Below are 17,814 nucleotides of genomic sequence, written 5' to 3' on the forward strand. Positions count from 1 at the left end.
CTGAGAGAATATTTTTTTGGTGGCAGGGCATTGAATGCCCTGCCACCCATCAACCATATTGTACTTGATTCACTTTTTAAAAAAAGTGCAAAGGTAAATAATAGACCCAAAATAGTCACCCACAAGACGCATTGTTTGCAAAATTGACAATTGTACACATCATAGACAAACTGAATTGATTGGCAAATGTAATAATGACAATTGTACAACATCATAGGCATAAAGAATTGATTGGCAAAAGGAATTGCGGTGACAAATGTAATAATATACATGGTTCAAAAAGACGTATAAAATCCGTCTCATGATACATAAGCTATGAGAAACCCTAAACTAATGCTATCTAGCTACGGCTAAACTGACGTCGTCTAATCAAACGTCTCATCGCGTCCAAGCGGCGTATCTGTCGGATTCTGCAAAAAAAGACAATAAGACAGTTTTCAGTAAATATAAACATATAACGACATTTATAAAACAATACAAAAAATAAAAAAGAGTAAACCCTAATACTAACCATGCCGCCGCGAGAACTGAGAATGTCCATCAGGGCGTTTAAGCCCTTCCTGCCTGCGTACTCACGCTCGTACGGTGTGGGATCACGTCCTGTCATCGACCACTGTCAAAACATACAAAGATTTCATTATGTTAGAACTAAAAAACTCATAAACCCTAAACTATCGAACATGCATAAAGAGCAATGTGAAAAGACTTACAAAATCGGCCTCAAATGATGCCCATCCACCGCTCCCCAAGTGGTGCGAGCTCCCTGCCTCTACTCGCGCTCTGGCTGCATCCTTTTGTTGCTTCCACTTGTCGGGATTCTCGCGCGCTGCTTTCTTCGCATTCTTCCAATCTTCTTTGGCCAGCCAATCTGGCCTATTCCACCCATTCTTGATTGCTTTTTGCACTTCGGAACGCTTGTGTTTGCAGTATTCGCGCATTCGAATCTTCATCAGGTCTTCATTGAAGCGCTGATCCCGTGTTGGAACGGGAAACTCATCATGAAGTATGCTGATGACTCTGTTTTTTAAATCACTTGGTACTTCACTCCATTTGTTTAGTATATAGTGTCTAAACAGCTGAGAGCAAAGACCACCCATGCGCGAGATCACCTTCTTGCCGTCATCATCCATGATGATGCCACCGCTGATGTCGACGGAGTAAGGCAAGCCCTCTGGCCGGTGATGCGTGAACCTGGGTGTCCCGGCAGGGGTCTCTAGCGGCGTGTCGATGGGGGTACGGACGTCAGGTGTCTCCATCGGCGTCTGGGCGCCGAAGCGAGGAGTGTCGAGTGGGGTGGCTCCTGGCGGAGTAGGTAGAGGTGTGTAGCTTCTAGGAACAATCAGCCGTGCAAAACCTGGCGTAGACGGCGATGCTGTGGCCGGTGTGGGGGCGGGCAAAGAAGGGGAGGGTAAAGATCCTCGTCGAACACGAGGCGGTGTGGAGGCATCGGTGGCGGAATCCCCACAACAACCGCCACCGCCACCACTAGAGCGCCGGTGTCTAGACGAGTGTGACGCTCGTCTCGTCGACGCCGAAGCTTCGGAGCGCGCCGAATGCTCCGAAAGAGAGGGAGATACGGATGGTGTAGGAACGCGCGATGATGCGCCAGAGCGATGACGCTCCACGTACCACTGTCTCTGCTGCGGTGACAAAGAAGAAAGAAACTCCTCATCATCCATACCTGCATTAAACACACGAATATTTAAACTTAATATTGAATGAATAGAGTAGACAATGACGCAAAGACCATTAAATACAATGACGTAATGACGCATATAAATACAATGACGCAATGAATCGAGTGGTAGAAGAGGCAAGTCGAAAACTCAGAATTTTCAATCAAAAGATGTGAGCGCGAGTAGAAAAGAGCGTTACACACCATGGAAGCTACTTAGAGAGCTAGAGCTTTTACAGCACGGAGCAAAATTGTTCAAATACAATATTTGTGGCTTTAAGAGATCTCTCTCTCATCCTCGCATAACTCAGCATAACTTCCTATATCTATATAGAGCTCTCCGTTTAAACACATATCCTCTGTTTCATTTTGTAGCTCCTCTGCATGCACCCCATATAGAGTAGTAGCATCTTGATGCTCGTCTGGCACCACCGCAGCGGCTTCTGATTGAGCATCTTCTCTGATCTCCTCCATTGATGTCGTTGTGATTGGCACATGGTAGCCTTCATACGTCCTTGCACTACGAGGGGCTACCTCTATGACGTACCACCCGTTTGATGTAGACTTTGTAGGATGAAATACTACCTGCCAGAGCCACATAACTTACATGAGAGCTTTCAAGCACATAACTTGTAAAAGGGGGATGTTAACTATTTATATACTTACTTGTTCACAATGCTCGGGTAGTACGAAAGTGTCTCTTAGGTCAGTCCATTTCTTAGTAGAATCCACCTCAAGAAAACCAGACTCTCCTCTACGCACAGTAGCGTTTCGACCCTCCATGATTATCTTGAACCATTGCACGTCGAACAAGTCGACAAAAAATCCTCTGTAATCGATCCTCAAAATCTCTTGCAGCGTGCCGAAGTAAGTGAGTTCCGCCACCACGGGATCTGCATCAGAGGAACGTCGTCGACTAGACTGTTCAAATTTTGCCATGATTCCACAATCTTGAGTAAAACGCTTTTTGTCGATTCGTTCCACCCTAAAATGTCGACCTTTACACCATGCTGCTGTGTATGACTTATACTACAACGAACAAAGATTATGAGTGGCCGTTCAAACGTTTATAAATAAAGTCACTTGCTAGTCGTACATTGCAAACTTACCTTGGTCGCGCAACCCCGAGAGTACTCCCACTCTTCTTCAGTCACTTCGTCACCGCATTGTTGTGCGCTTTTCAATTGGTTGTGCAACCATCTTAAGCTCATGAAGGTTGGTAGGCTCTCCAGAACCGCTGGATAGTGCATCGGTGGTCGTCTTCCCCGTCTCCACTCGATTCGTGCCCTTTGTCGCTCTTGCTTTGCATCCTCATATTGTGAAATCCACTTTTGCATCACTGGATTGTGAAGCATGCAAAATCGGTTGATTTTAGCCTCTAGATCTTCCGTCATCTTCTTCTCAACACCGAGATTGCACATGACAATCCCAGATATGCGCTCATCATCTATGGTTCGCCATAGCGTGTCCCGGGATTTATCAAATCCGTCTAGCCACTCTCCAATGTACACTAGGGACTCTGATACCAACCAACCTTCTGCCATGCTACCCTCCGGACGTGCCTTTTGACGCACATATCCCTTAAGCGTTTTCATGAAACGCTCTAAGAAGAACATCCATCTGGAATGAACTGTGCCAGCTATTTCCACCTCATCAACTATGTGAATAAGAAGATGCACCTGAATGGTTAGCATTGTAGTAGGAAAATGTTTCTCAAACATGCACACAAGCTCCGCAGCATTTAGTTTGGCGAATGGTATGGAGTCTACGTCGATCTCCTTTTGTGAGATCCATTGCACCAGCTTTGCAAGTTTGTAGATTGTGTTACGGATGTCGAGAGACAAACATCCCTCAATGGCAACCGGTAAAATAAACTGTAAAGTATGTGCAGCAATGATATTAAAGTCCACATTTTATGCAATGATATTAAAGTCCACTATGAACGTACCTGACACATTTTATGCCAATCGTGTGACTTCAAACCGGTAAGCTTTCCTTCTTTAGTAAAACACGTTCGGAGCGAGTGCATTACGCCAGTGGGGGTCCGCAAAGATCGAATGGCCTCTTTTACTTTGCGTTCTTGGGCTCCTGTGAAAATCCATGGTGCTTTAGGAAGTTTTATCGATCCATCAGACGCTGTTTGCGGCCAATATTGCTCCATACGATCCACATTTCTAAGGTCAACTTTGGCTCCCAAAGTATCTTTCTTGCCGGTCAAATGGTCCCATAGTAGATTACCCACATTCTTGAATATGTGCATTGGATCGAGCAAGTGATTGATCACGAGTCGGGGCCAGTATGGTAACTCGTACCATAGAGATAGTCTCTTCATCCCTGGAGGCAATCCGTCATCGCACATCTCCTTCTGCTCTAACCATGCTTGTGCAGACATCCTTGGTGGCTCTCTTCCCAAAAAGCCGTCGCGTAACACATGATTCTCCGGAAGATACGCTTGATGACCTTCGTAGATTTGCTTCTTCAGTGAGGGTGCCCTACGTGCATTCAGTTTAGGTCCACATGTGACACATGCTCTGTATCCGCTTGTTTGAAGCCCTGCATGTATACACATGATAATAGATCAACTATGGGGAAAAACAAGATTTACAGTGTCTGAGAGAGGAGTGTCAATAGATCACCTGAGCATTCTGTTAGCCCGGGATAGTCATGCATGGTCCACATTAGAATACCTCTGATCAAAGCATTCCGTCGTCCTGTGTGTCGGCTCATATCCACCACCTCTATGCCAATCCACAATTGTTGTAGCTCTTCCAATAGTGGACGAAGATACACATCCATATTCCCCACTTTATATCGCCCTGGCACAATCAAGCTTAGCCATAGGTGCCCCTTCTTCGTAGTCAACCACGGGGGAATGTTGTAGTTGACGATGACAACGGGCCATACACTGTAAGATGTTGATCTTTGACCAAATGGATTTACGCCATCCATAGCCAGGCCTAAGCGCAAATTTCGAGCTTCCCTGGCAAAATCCGACCATGTTCCATCTATATGTTTCCAGGCTGCGCAATCTGCAGGAATTCGTAGCACACCATCCGAAGATTTATTCTCCTCATGCCATGATGCTAGGGCGGCCATGGACTTACATTCGAAGAAATGCTTGATGCGAGGAAGCAAAGGAAAATGTCGCAAAACCTTTTGTGGAATTTTTGTCCCGTGGAGATCTACTCAATATCTTTCGGAATCACATTTCAGACACTTCTCCATGTCTGTGTATTCCCCTCTGAAAAGAATGCAGTCATTAGGACAAGCGTGGATAGAATTGTAATCCATCCCCAAGTTTCGCAAAATCTTTCTTGCTTCATCTCGGGAATCTGGCATCACATTGTCAGCTGGTAGAATGTGCTCTTTCAGCAATCTACACAACATAAAAATATGATACAGTCGTGTAAAAATCTATCAGATCATTATACATTTAGAGTTCTATTAAAGTAAACTAATTTTAATAGATCACCTGAAAAGCGTTGTGACGCTAGTGTCACTCCATCCAAACTTTGCCTGCATGTTGAGAAGAACCAGGAGTGCTTTCAATCTAGACATACGTGCTCCATTATACAATGATGTATCGGCTTCACTTTTCATATCATCATAGATAAGCCTTTCTGAATCCATGATCGTCTCGATCATTTCATCAATCTCGGGCTCAAACATTGCCTCGTTGGGAATGTGCTCTGCATGATCATCCCCCGAGCTGTCAGAGGCTACATCTTGTGGCCTCACATATGCTGCTTGACCAAAGCGCCTGCGAATACGTCTATTGGGTTATAACCTTTCTATCACCCATGCCAAGTATGATAGATTGATTATGCCATTTCTCTCTTGAATAATAGGTCTTCAGTTCAACTCCTCGTCGGCTAGATCTTTAGGTCTTTTAATTTTAATTAGTTTCCTACGACGCTCCCTTAGTTTCTCTTTCTTTCTCTCTCAATGTGTGTGCGTTTTTTTGGATCGTATGCATGTTTTCTTTCTCTTTTCCTCTCTCAATGTGTGCGTTTTTTGTTTATGCATGTTCTCTCTCTCTTTTCCTCTCTCAATGCGTGCGTTTTTTGTTTATGCATGTTCTCTCTCTCTTTTTCTCTCTCAATGTGTGTGTGCATTCTTTGTTTATGTATGTGTGTGCGTTTTTGCACTCTCTCTCGCTCTCTCTCTCTCTCTCTCTCTCTCAAAAACACTATGTGTGTGTGTGTATGTGTGTGTGTGTGAGAGAGAGAGCGAGGGAGAGAGAAAGAGGGGAAGGGAACATGAGAATGAGGAGAGGGAAGGAGCATACCTGGCTCTCCTTCCTCTCCTCGTGTGTGTGTGTGTGTGTGTGTGTGTGTGTGTAAAAGAAAAAGAGAGAGAGAGAGAGAGAGAGAGTGAGGGAGAGCGTTACCTGCTCTTTGCTTGAGGGCGCCGAAAAACTCAGATCTGAGATCTGAGTTTTTGGGCGCGCTCGGTTATTTTTTTTACCCCAGCTGGCGTCGCTATGAGCGTCGCTATAAGCGTCGCTATGAGCGTCGCAAATTTCTTTGTAAATTTGCGACGCTCATAGCGACGCTTATAGCGACGCTCATAGCGACGCCGGGAATTTTTTTTTTTTAGCGTCGCTAATGTGAAGAGCCTCTTGTAGTGTTGGTTCATAGCAAGATAACTACGCTTACGTCAAAAGAAAAGTTATAGTCTATGAGAGGTAGTATAATGGGATCCGGTGATAGAAGTATTTCATTGAGCGTTTCTGGGCCAAAGAGAAACACTATACGTTGTTGAAAGTGTATTTTACGGCTAATCCATACGTTAATTCTAATAGATCGTACAGAGTGAAAGCAATAGAAATTATCATCATGTGGATTATTCATCTATGTTAACTCTAGTATTAGTAAAATGTAGATATAAGAGAAGAGAAGGGAAGAGAAGAGAAGAGAGTTTCCCTCCCAAGCCCTATTCTTGCCCGTAGGCAATCAGGATACTGCGAGGAGAGATGTACCTGTAGCAAGGAGAACCTAAAATTTGTAGAGAGGATGAATTACTAAGAGTGAGAGAGATAAGTTTGGTTAAGGAGATGAGATTAGATATATATATATATATATGTTGGATTAGAGGGTGAAAAAGAAAACATGAAAACATCAATGTAAAACACATCTTACTTGACAAACCCTTCGGCACCATTATTGATGGAGAGAGAAGAAAAGGGGAGAATTCAACTTTGATTGATACGCCAAGTCCACGACCTTATTTGAGTTGATCTTCCAAGGATAGCATGCAAGAATGGCTAGTCTTCCTCTAGGAGAAAGTGTAGGCTTAGGCTTATGTTAATGGCTAAGTACAATTTGGCATTACTACTCACTCCCTCATGAATTCCTCTCATCAATGGCTCAAATGATTGAGTGGTTTTCAAGGAAGAAGAGGTCCCCTTTTATAGGTGAAGGGAACCCACAAGTCTTTACACAAGAAGAGAAGAGCCAGTGTGAACAGAAACTGAAAAAGTTGGAAATGAGTTGTCCCTGAATGATGTGGGCAGATTAGGGTCCAGTATTTTGATCATATCTCCTCAACCGTGGATCCAAATAAAACAGTTAAAATATGGGCAAAAACTTCAGCTCATTAGCTACAAATTCTTTTTTATATGCATTTTCGAATTCGGATTGGAACCTTGTGTAAAAAAATAATCAAAATAGGGTACAGTTTTGGCAAAAAAATTCTTCTTGTGGTCCCCTTAGCATAGAATTTTATTTGATTCCAATGGACACCTCATGCCATATGAAAGCGTCACATTGCTCCTTGATAAAGTTTTGTGATCATGCTTGCAATAATGCATTAAAGTAAGTGTATCTTTGAAATAATGCCACCTAGTGTCCCACTAGGATTTGATTCCCTCCTAGTAGTTATTTAGAAAGAAATATAAGTAAACTATGAAAAATACATATAATATATATAGATTGAAAATTACCTTAGATATAGGATCTAGATAGGGTGTGAGATAATAATGAGATGGCAGAAAGAAAGAATCAATGCTTTTTGCCCCCAAGTTACAGAGGCGGAGCTATTGACGCTTTTCCCATAGTAGTTTTTGATGGTAAAGTACGAATACGTTACCCTTGAGATAAATAATAGGATGAGATGGAAAGCTTATTGTTATACTTACATATGCATATATACATTATAGGAAATATAATTATGTATCTAAAAAGTTACAAGATAGATCTTGTAGCATGCGTTCCCACTATGTACGTGTCACAGCACGACATCGTATGAGTGGAGTAGATTCTAATAGAGGAGAAAACCAAAATAGGGCTAGAGAAACATGTCGAAAGAGGTAAGAAGAGTTAATTGCTCAAGATATTTCCAATCAACTCGAACGTGTTAACGCGTTACTTTTGGAACATGTACCAGGAGTTCTTATTGAGGGATTAAGAGAAGGTAGGCTAGTGGGCCAACCCACACCAGTAAGAGAAATAGTTAGCCAACCGTTTAACTTAGACCAAGGTTGCAACTTGGGGTTAAAAACATTTATTTACTCTACCCAGACCACGAGTACTAAATTTTTGGGAAGACCCACACTTTGAAAATCCGTTAGATCAAATGGTAGTGCCAGTAGCATGAGCTATGATATGATTGGCAGACTTTACACAGTTTACAGGGCTATAGGATGAAGACCCTGATGCTCATCTTCAAAAATTTGAAGTAACATGTGTAGCAAATAAAATCATGGACAACGATCAAAAACTACACATTTTCCTAGCTACCTTTAAGGATGAATATGCCAGTTGGTATGGAAATGTACCAATAGTGAATTAGGCTACTTACCCTGAGCTGACAACAACATTTTTAGTGAAGTTTTGCCATCAAGGATTCCAAGATAGACTTGCTCAAGAGTTAGACTATCTTCAGCAGGGAATCAACAAAAGTATTGATCATTACATCCAAAGGATGGAGACAATAGTACAAAAGATGGGAAATACAACACCAAATGAGGATACTCAAAAACCTAGGCTTGTAGATGGCTTGCAAGATCCGAACGCTCAACAATATGTGAGTTTAAGAGACCAGCAAACTTAAAAACTGCTAACCAAGAAGCTAGAAATTGGGAAGAGGTGCAATTAAGCCAACAGAGGAGAAGAGAATTGTTTAGTAGACCTAGTATGGTTACTTCTCCCGCTATACCGATTCCACAAACTCAGGAGCCTGTACCTGGTTATGGAGCTACACCACCACAAGTGGTGGTAAATTCAAATCAAACTCCTTATTATACCCCAAATCCATATATGACAGCTCCAACAAACATGCTGCAGATTGGTACACCACCACCACCAGCTCTCACAGAAGAGAGGGTAGTCTAAGTGATGACAATCACAGTTGGAGAATTAAAGGAAGAAATTCTAAGTGCTTTAAGACCTCAAAAAAAAGAAGTATATGATATAGCTCAACAAGCAGCAGGCCCGTCTATGAGTGCACCTCTAATGAGATCCAATGTGTGGTGTGGGAAGTGCAATGATTACGGCCATTTAGAAACTGAGTGTCCAACTACATCAAGGGTAGTGCCATACCAAGTACGTACACTATTTTGGACCTTTTATCAAAAAAACAATCATGTGGAAGACAATTGCTTTGTAAAGCAACCATATGAATGCCGTCAAGCAAGGGCTATGCAAACGAGTTATAACTTTATGGGATAGGAGCAATACAACCTATGAGATAGGTCCACCACCACGACCTTTTATGCGAAGGGGACTGCTTGAAACATATCAGCAACAGTTACAACAACAAAGGCAAGGGTTACCACCTGTTGGGGTATAGGCACCTGTGCCTTGCTCGACCGCCCAGAGTCTGGGCGCCCACTGACTTGTATACCTTATACATAGCATAAGTGTATAGGGGGCTACTCACTCATTGAGTCTCCCCACCCATATTTTTGTGTTGTGTGTCTCCTTCTCTCTCACACTCTCCATCTATGGTGCTCTCCGATCCCCTTCAATTGGTATTAGAGTGACAGGTGTGAGAGCGTAGATGGACGGCCTCACGATGAACTCGTCGGGTAAAAGGCAGAGAGGTCACAGATCTGAGCAAAGAAATAGAGGAGGCTTGTGGGAAGTTATACAGAGGCTTGTAGGAGAGCTCTCAAGAGCTTCCTAGTGCTCACAGATCAGTCCATAGTTCCTCTATAGATCAGCCCACTGTGTACAGCATTTTCCCTAGCCTCTTCTCGACAAGCTTTGCAACGGCTACATCGGCGACAGATTGGAGCTTGGAGCTTCCATAGACATGGAAGCATTGTGAGATTGATGCATTCAGCTCACGCATCAAGGTGGGAAGTGAGTTTGAGCCTTTCTATGAGCTCAAAGAAGCACAGAAGAAAGTCGTTCAGTTTTTGACAGTTTGACAGTAGTCTACTGTTTTGCTCATAACTTGAGCTACAAAGCTCCGATTTTGGTTCAAAACGGAGCTGGCTTCAAGCTCTACGACTGTGTAGAAGGAATCGTTTTCTGATTCAGAGTGCAGGTGGGTCTGAAATTAAAAACACAGAGACTGTTTTCCAGGACAGTTTTGGGCTCTGTTGTTTTCTTTGCTGCAGACAGCTTACACGTGCACACTGCAGGTAGCAGGCACTTGTGAGGTGTTACAAGATCGGGTTTGACTCCCAGGTACAGGTTGAGTCTAGTACTCCCACAGGTGTTGCTAGTTGCAGTTGAGTGGTTCTTCTGCAGTGTTGTGGCTTGCATACATGGTCTTTGAGCGGGTAATGCTCTATGTATGCTTATGTGGTGAGCAGTAGATCTTGTGAGCAAGTGCAGAGGTTGGTTGTGGATGACATGTATGGTCACCTGTGGTACTCTTTGTGAGCATTTGTTGGACACAGGTTTGTAGAGCTTATGCATGTATGTTGAGTGCAGTTTGATGCGCATTGATTGCTCATTGTATTGAGCTTGCAGGACAATGGTTATTTTGTGTTGATAGCCATTGTGCGTCGAAAATCTGGAGAAATTTTCCCAGGAGTTTTATACCCATCATTTATGCGATCTAGGTAGAGATTGAGGGTTGCACTCAGCATTTGCTTGTGGTGTTCTCTCCAAGTGGGAGATTTGTGCATGTGTATGCATCGATGCCACACAGTGTGGGCTTGGTGATTAGATCACGATTTGACAGGCATACAGTTATCTTGGCACGCTCACAGGAGTGAATATTGTGATGTATGCTTGTGTGGCTACGAGCTAGGTAGTCGGATTCGAGCACTAATGGCTTGAGGTTTTTCAGCAAGTTTCAGCTACAGGTTTACAAGTTAGAAGCAGGTTTGAGGGCTTATTTGGGCGCTGAATGTTTAGCCATTGTTTCCTCTTTGTAGGTGTCCATGTATGGCTCAGTTGTAGGCTAATCTGGGACATGTTTGTGACTTGTTTATGCAGCTGTTTAAGAGCTGAATTTTGGGGCTGTTTTGGGGCTGATTTACAGCCATATTTTACAGCCATACAGGAGCTTGGTTTACTCTACCGTACACTTGGCATTTGGGATTTGCATCATTGCCATTTGTGGGAGCTTTATGCTCACAGATTGTCTCACAGATTTTGCATCGTGACTTTGCCATATTCTTGGACAGTTGGCAGGTGCTGAGACATTGATTTTTCTTTCTAGTTTGCTACATTGTGCTCATGGCAGAGACAGGTGATCGCTCAGATTATGATCTCTCTGAAATGCACATGTTTGATGGGTTAGACTTTGCAACATGGAGAGAGTGTATGCTTGATGCATTGACACATCGAGGGTTGCATGGACCATTGAGTGGCGATGGAGGTAGACCTTCATGCTTGTCTGACAATCAGTGGCAGGAGCTAGATGAGATGGCATTATCTACAATATGTTTGCACCTTGCGGATGCTATATTTGCTCTTGTTATGTATGAGACGACTAGGAGAGCATGTAGGCAAAGATTGCATGAGATGTATGATAGATCTGAGTCATCTGAGACTCTTGTGAGACAACGGCATTCACATATGCACCGACAGGTTATGTGTTGGCATTGTGGTCATTTAGGGCACATTAGACGGCGATGCTTTCGTCGTATGAGACAGCACAGGAGACAGGCTAGTCTCAAGGATGCAGTAGATGCTATAGGCTCCATTGACTTGACAGTTTGCAGGATCAGATACAGTGTCTGAGTACCCTAGTGACAGTGAGGTCACATTTGCTTCCTGTATTACTCCTGATTTTTTGACGTCTGAGGATAGTGCACTTCTTTTGCAGTGGGTTCTAGACAGGGATGCTACTTTTCATGTCACTCCGTATCGTGACTGGTTCAGTAGCTATTCTAGCAGAGTGCATGGTAGTGTGAGATTGGCAGATGGGTCACTGCATGAGATTGCTGGTTCAGGAGATGTGAGACTATCATTATCGATGGTGCATCATACATGCTCAGAGATGTGCATCATGTGCCAGATTTGACGATGAGTTTGATCTCCGTTGGTCAGCTCAGGGATAGTGGATGTCGGGTATCGCTACTTGAGCGATCTTTTGCGTTGCATTTGGGTTCGCTAGTTATTGCGAGAGGTGCTACAGTTGGCACATGGAACCCATTGCACGTAGTAGTGGTGCGAGATGGTCGAGTCTCAATCTTGTTACAGCCATGCAGAGAGCGAGAGACCCAGACAGTCTCTTTTGCTCATGGGTTGCAGGGTTCTTTGCATGTAGTGCAGAGTAGTGAGCTCGTTGTGCACACAGTTGGGGCACAACTTGACCAGTCACACAGAGAGGTGACGGAGTCATACATGCATGCTTTGCTAGTGACTGAGCAAAGCAGAGAGTCAGTTGTGCGAGATACTTCTATGCATGATAGACAGGTAGAGCGGTCTTGCTCTAGTGAGTCATGACAGGAGGACGTTGTGCAAGATTCTATGCATAAGGAGTTAGAGCATGAGAGTTCTAGTGGGTCACAACAGATTGAGTGGTCATGTTTGGAGTGGATGATTGCAGAGGAGGCTGAGACGTCAGTGATTATGCAGTCATTCCTTTCTATGCTCGATAGTGAGCATGGGGATATAGTTGTGCAGGATATGTCTTCGAGCAGACACCTAGAGCAGCTGGTTTGCTCTGAGGTTGCACGACAGGTTGATGCGTCTTTTGTGGATAGTCAGGAGATGCATGTGGCTGACACGCCTTGTCAGTCAGAGATGCCTATTGCCAGGGATATATATGTTGATGCATGCTCCGTAGAGCTAGCAGGGCCCACTAGCATTTCATCAGCATTTGGTGGTCTCATGTATGAGATGTTGATCTTGAGACCGGATATCGCAACTACAGTGGGAGCATTTGCAGTTGGGGTTGTTAGTCGTTTTTTGATTGATGATGCCATAGTGCACGAGGGAGATATGCCGGTATTGCGTACATACTTGCAGTTCGTGTGCGGTATGTCTGGTGGTGTATGGACTTACACGGGAGCAAGACAGCCGGATGCACACGATCGCAGCCAGCCAGTGGGCATCAGTTGAGAGAAATTTTTTATCGCCTTTTGTAGTCTTTAGACTAGCTTCCCTTGCTTAAAGGCACAGTCGCCTTTAAGTGGGAGGTTGTTGGGGTATAGGCACGTGTGCCTTGCCCGGTCGCCCAGAGTCTGGGCGCCCACTGAGTTGTATACCTTATACATAGCATAAGTGTATAGGGGGTTGCTCACTCATTGAGTCTCCCCACCCATATCTGTGTGTTGTGTGTCTTCTTCTCTCTCTCACTCTCCGTCTGTGGTGCTCTCCGATCCCCTTCACCACCTTGACCAAGGCTGCAAGGACAAATGAGCAGAAATTCTCCATATAGACCTCCATTTCGACGAAATAATTTTCGATACACTAATCCAAATATGGGGCCATCTAGCCCTGTGGTATGCTATAACTGTCAACAGGAAGGGCATATAGCTCCTTATTGCCCCAATCCTTGTAAAATCAAGACTATATACCGTTATGTCGAATCTGTAGCGAGGAGGGTCACTATGAAGATTTATGTCCAAAGCGGGTAACTTTAGTGCAAAATGAAAAAGGGAAACAGAAGGTTGATGAGGATCCTAGTACCTCTGCCAATTTAGTAGAAGTTGAACAGTTGCAAGATGGATTCCCTCATAAACAAAAAGCAAGGAAAGTGACCTTTGCTAAAGAACCTGTGATGGTCGGGGTAGTTACTCGATCTCAAAAGATGAACCATGATAAAGGGCTTACTGTCCCAAATGTGAGTAAGAAGATTGAGGACTCTTTCATAAAAGAGTTTGTAGAATCTCCTGATGAAGTATCTGAGGATCATTCTGCTGATGAGTCACCGATTGCTTTTAAGCTACAGGAAGAGGAAGAAATTACAAAAGGTATAGCACCTTTTCGAGAAAGGTTACAGACATGTGTAGCTCACAGGAGAATCGTACCAGATACTTGTAATTTATGGGAATCTATGAAGGATTGCAAAATCTCATTGGACTTGACCACTTTAGTAGAGATATCTCCTTTGTAAGAAACAATTATATCATAAGCTCGTATGTAGGAGAGGGAAGAGAAAAAGCTCTAAAATGATGGAGCAAGTCAAAGAAAAAGGAGTTCATGTACTAGATATTTTTTATGGACCTAGAAGCACCTACTATTTCCTTGGAAATAGGAAGCCATAGCATAACAGAAGTGTAATTAGATGGTGGAGCAGCAGTCAGTTTAATGATTGAGCAAACTATGGGAGAGTTGGGATTGAAACAAGTGGAGCCTACAAACATCGTTCTACGCCTGGTAGCTCAACGACGTGTAAAACCTTTAGGAATTTTACAAGGGGTCAAGACTATAGTGGCAGGACTTGAGCTTCAAGTGAGTTACTTGATAGTTCGACCACATTCGTATGGGGCCTCTTTCCCAATATTGTTAAGAAGACCTTGCCTTGTACAAGCCAAGTGTGTGCAAAGATGGCATAAAGGAGTGATCGTTATTGGTCCTTGCAATGATAGAGTAGAACTGCGAGTTGTCTCTAAGGAGTTTTTGAGGGAGTATAAAAAGCGGACAGTGTCAGAAACGAAAGAGAACATAGATTATAGTGGTGACAAATCAGAGGATGAAGAAGCAGTTAAATAACACTTCTCATTAAATACGGATAAATATTCTTGATTTTTGCACAATGGTTACCATATGCGGATAGAGGATGATTTCACTGGGACAATCTCCACATCAGAGGGTGTTGGTAATTATGCATGTCACCTAGGAATGGGTAAATACGAAGCTCATTACTCTTCGGGTTATGATTTTGATAAGGATATCGCACAATGATTGTCCACCTCAGATGAGTGTTTGGTAAATTGTTTTAATATAACTGTGAAGGATACCCAGGCTATTATGGATAAGCCTGAAGGAGAATACAGTGCACTCCTAGAAGTAGATGCTATTTGGGAACAATTACTAAAAGAGCATCAGCTAGCAGATGAAGCTATGGCTCAAGTGCTACAAAAAATGGCCCAATTAGAAAAAGAAAAAGGGCAGGATATTTTAGAGGCTAAGCATAGCAAAGAATTATTGAAGCAATGGGAAGATTATTATAAACAAGAAGATATGGAAGAAGAGTTAGAGGAATATGGGATCACTGACGTCCCTGAATTCTAAATTGAGGGCTCTTTAACTGAAGTAACACTTGATACCTGTATGGTAAATGTTGATGACTTGTCAACAAAGAACTATGAACCTGCGATTGTACCCTATTGAGGGACACAATCTGTAAGTGTTGTGAGTGATACATAGGATAAAAATGAAGAGTCTGAATCTCTTATAAATAAACACAACCTACTTGAAAATGTTGTCTATAAGGAGGAAAAATATCCTCTAATTAGGGCTATTCCCCATACACAATCTTCCTTTGTATTATCAAAAGATAATTTAATTGTTCAATGGGAAGTGTCACAAGGAAAATCCTTGACATTGGGCAGTCAATCAAAAGGAGAAGTGTTGGAGAATTTCAAAAAAGTACTTACAAAGTATCAACATGCTTTTGCATGGTCGTATAAAGACCTACGAGGAGTCAAGCTTGAGCTATGTCAACACTATATTGACATAGAACTTGGAGCTCCACCTATTTGTCAACACGTTAGCGTTGCACCAATCCTGTTTATGTTGAATTGGTTAAGGTAGAAATAATGAAACTCTTGGATGTGCGATTTATTTATGCGGTTGGTTATAGTGATTGGGTTTCCCCAGTTGTAGTGGTTCCTAAGAAAAAAAACAAAATCCGTATTTGTGTAGATTATAGAAAACTCAATGGGAAAACTAAGAAAGATCATTTCCTTTGCCCTTTATCGATCAAGTTTTAGATCGTGTTGTCGGATATGCCCTTTATTCCTTTATGGATGCATTCAGTGGCTACAATCAAATTCAAATACATGAAGATGATCAATCAAAAACTACTTGTACTACTGAATGGGGAACATTTTCTTATTGAGTTATGCCATTTGGGCTATGTAATGCCCCTGCCACATTCCAATGTGTTATGATTGCATCTTATCAGGATTTCCTACAAAAGTGGATGGAAATTTTCTTAGATGATTTTTTAGTGCAAGGAACTGAAGAGGATATGCCTGAAAAGTTGGCCTTAGTGTTTGAACATAGCATTGAAATGGGCATTTCTTTAAACCCTGAGACGTGTATCTTTGGGGTAACCAAAGTCATTTTGTCTCTCTGGATGTCATTACGGTTGATGAGAGTAAGGTTGGTAAAATCAAAGATTTGCCAGTACCACAGAATCTTCGTCAACAACTGCGAGGATTTCTAGGGCATGCAAATTACTATAGGAGATTCATTTTGAACTTTGCTTCAATTGTGGGACCTTTGACAAATTTGCTTAAAAAGGATATAGGTTATATGTGGACTGAGAAATGTCAAGTTGCATTTGAAGACATTAAAAATCGGTTAGTAGAAACGTCAATTCTAGTGATCTCTGATTGGACAAAGGAATTTCAGATCCATGCTGATGCATCTCATCCAGTAGAGCAGGGGCTGTGTTGTGTCACGCTAATTATAACAAAGTTAATCATCCAATCTATTATGCAAGTAGGGTCTTAACTTACCCTGAGCATAATTACACTACAACTGAAAAGGAATGCCTGCCTATGGTATTCTCTGTTGATAAATTTTGGCATTATCCATTGGGGAATCATTTTTTATTCTATGTGGATCATGCGCATTGAAATACTTGTTAAATAAACCAGAGATTTTTGGAAGAGTGATTCGATGGATGTTTCTTTTATAGAAGTTTGACTTTGAGGTTGTGGACGACAAGGAAAGTCACATGTGTTAGTTGATCATCTTTAGATTACTTACTAATGATATAGAGAGAGGAGTTGATGATGAGTTACCTGATGCTAACCTGTTTTTGGTTGAAAGTGAGTTACCTTGATATGCAGACATAGCTAATTTTCTTAGCACGTCTGAATATCCTCATAAAGCGACTAAGCATGAAAAGAAGAAACTACTTCTTCAAGCTCGTCATTATTTGTTGATGGGGGATTTCTTATATCCTTATTTTCCTCATGAACAAATTTATAGATGATACTTAAGAGAGGATGAAATTTATCAAGTTTTTAAAGCATTACATGATGAGCCTTGTGGAGTCCCTTTTGCAGGGGAATTAACTGCAAGAAAAGTATTGATGGCAGAATATTGGTGGCCGAGACTCCTTTACACATTGTAAAAAGTGTGATAAATGTCAGCGAGTTGGTCAACCCACTTTGCAATATGCAACGCCATTAACGCCACTACTAGCTTTGAAGACATTTGAGAAATGGGGAATAGATTTTTTAGGACCCATAGATCCTCCATCCTGATACCGTTCTAATCAATATATTTTGGTATGTACAGACTATGTTACCAAGTGGGTTGAAGCTAAACCTCTGAAGACTGATAAAGCCTTAGGTGTGGCTAAGTTCCTCTATGAAGATATCATTACGAGATTTGGTTGTCCACTAGAGCTGGTTAGCAATCGAGGATCTCATTTCCTTAATGACACTATTAGGGAATTAACCGAGTTATATAAAATTAAACATCAAAAGTCTACCCCTTATTATACATTCAAATGGGCAAGTGGAGCTACCAACAGAATTTTGGGTAACATTTTAACGAAAATGCTAGCTAATAATCACCGTGATTGGGATGAACGATTACCTG

Source organism: Adiantum capillus-veneris, chromosome 18 (assembly GCF_014529385.1).
Source record: "Adiantum capillus-veneris isolate H3 chromosome 18, ASM1452938v2, whole genome shotgun sequence".
NCBI lineage: Eukaryota > Viridiplantae > Streptophyta > Polypodiopsida > Polypodiales > Pteridaceae > Adiantum > Adiantum capillus-veneris.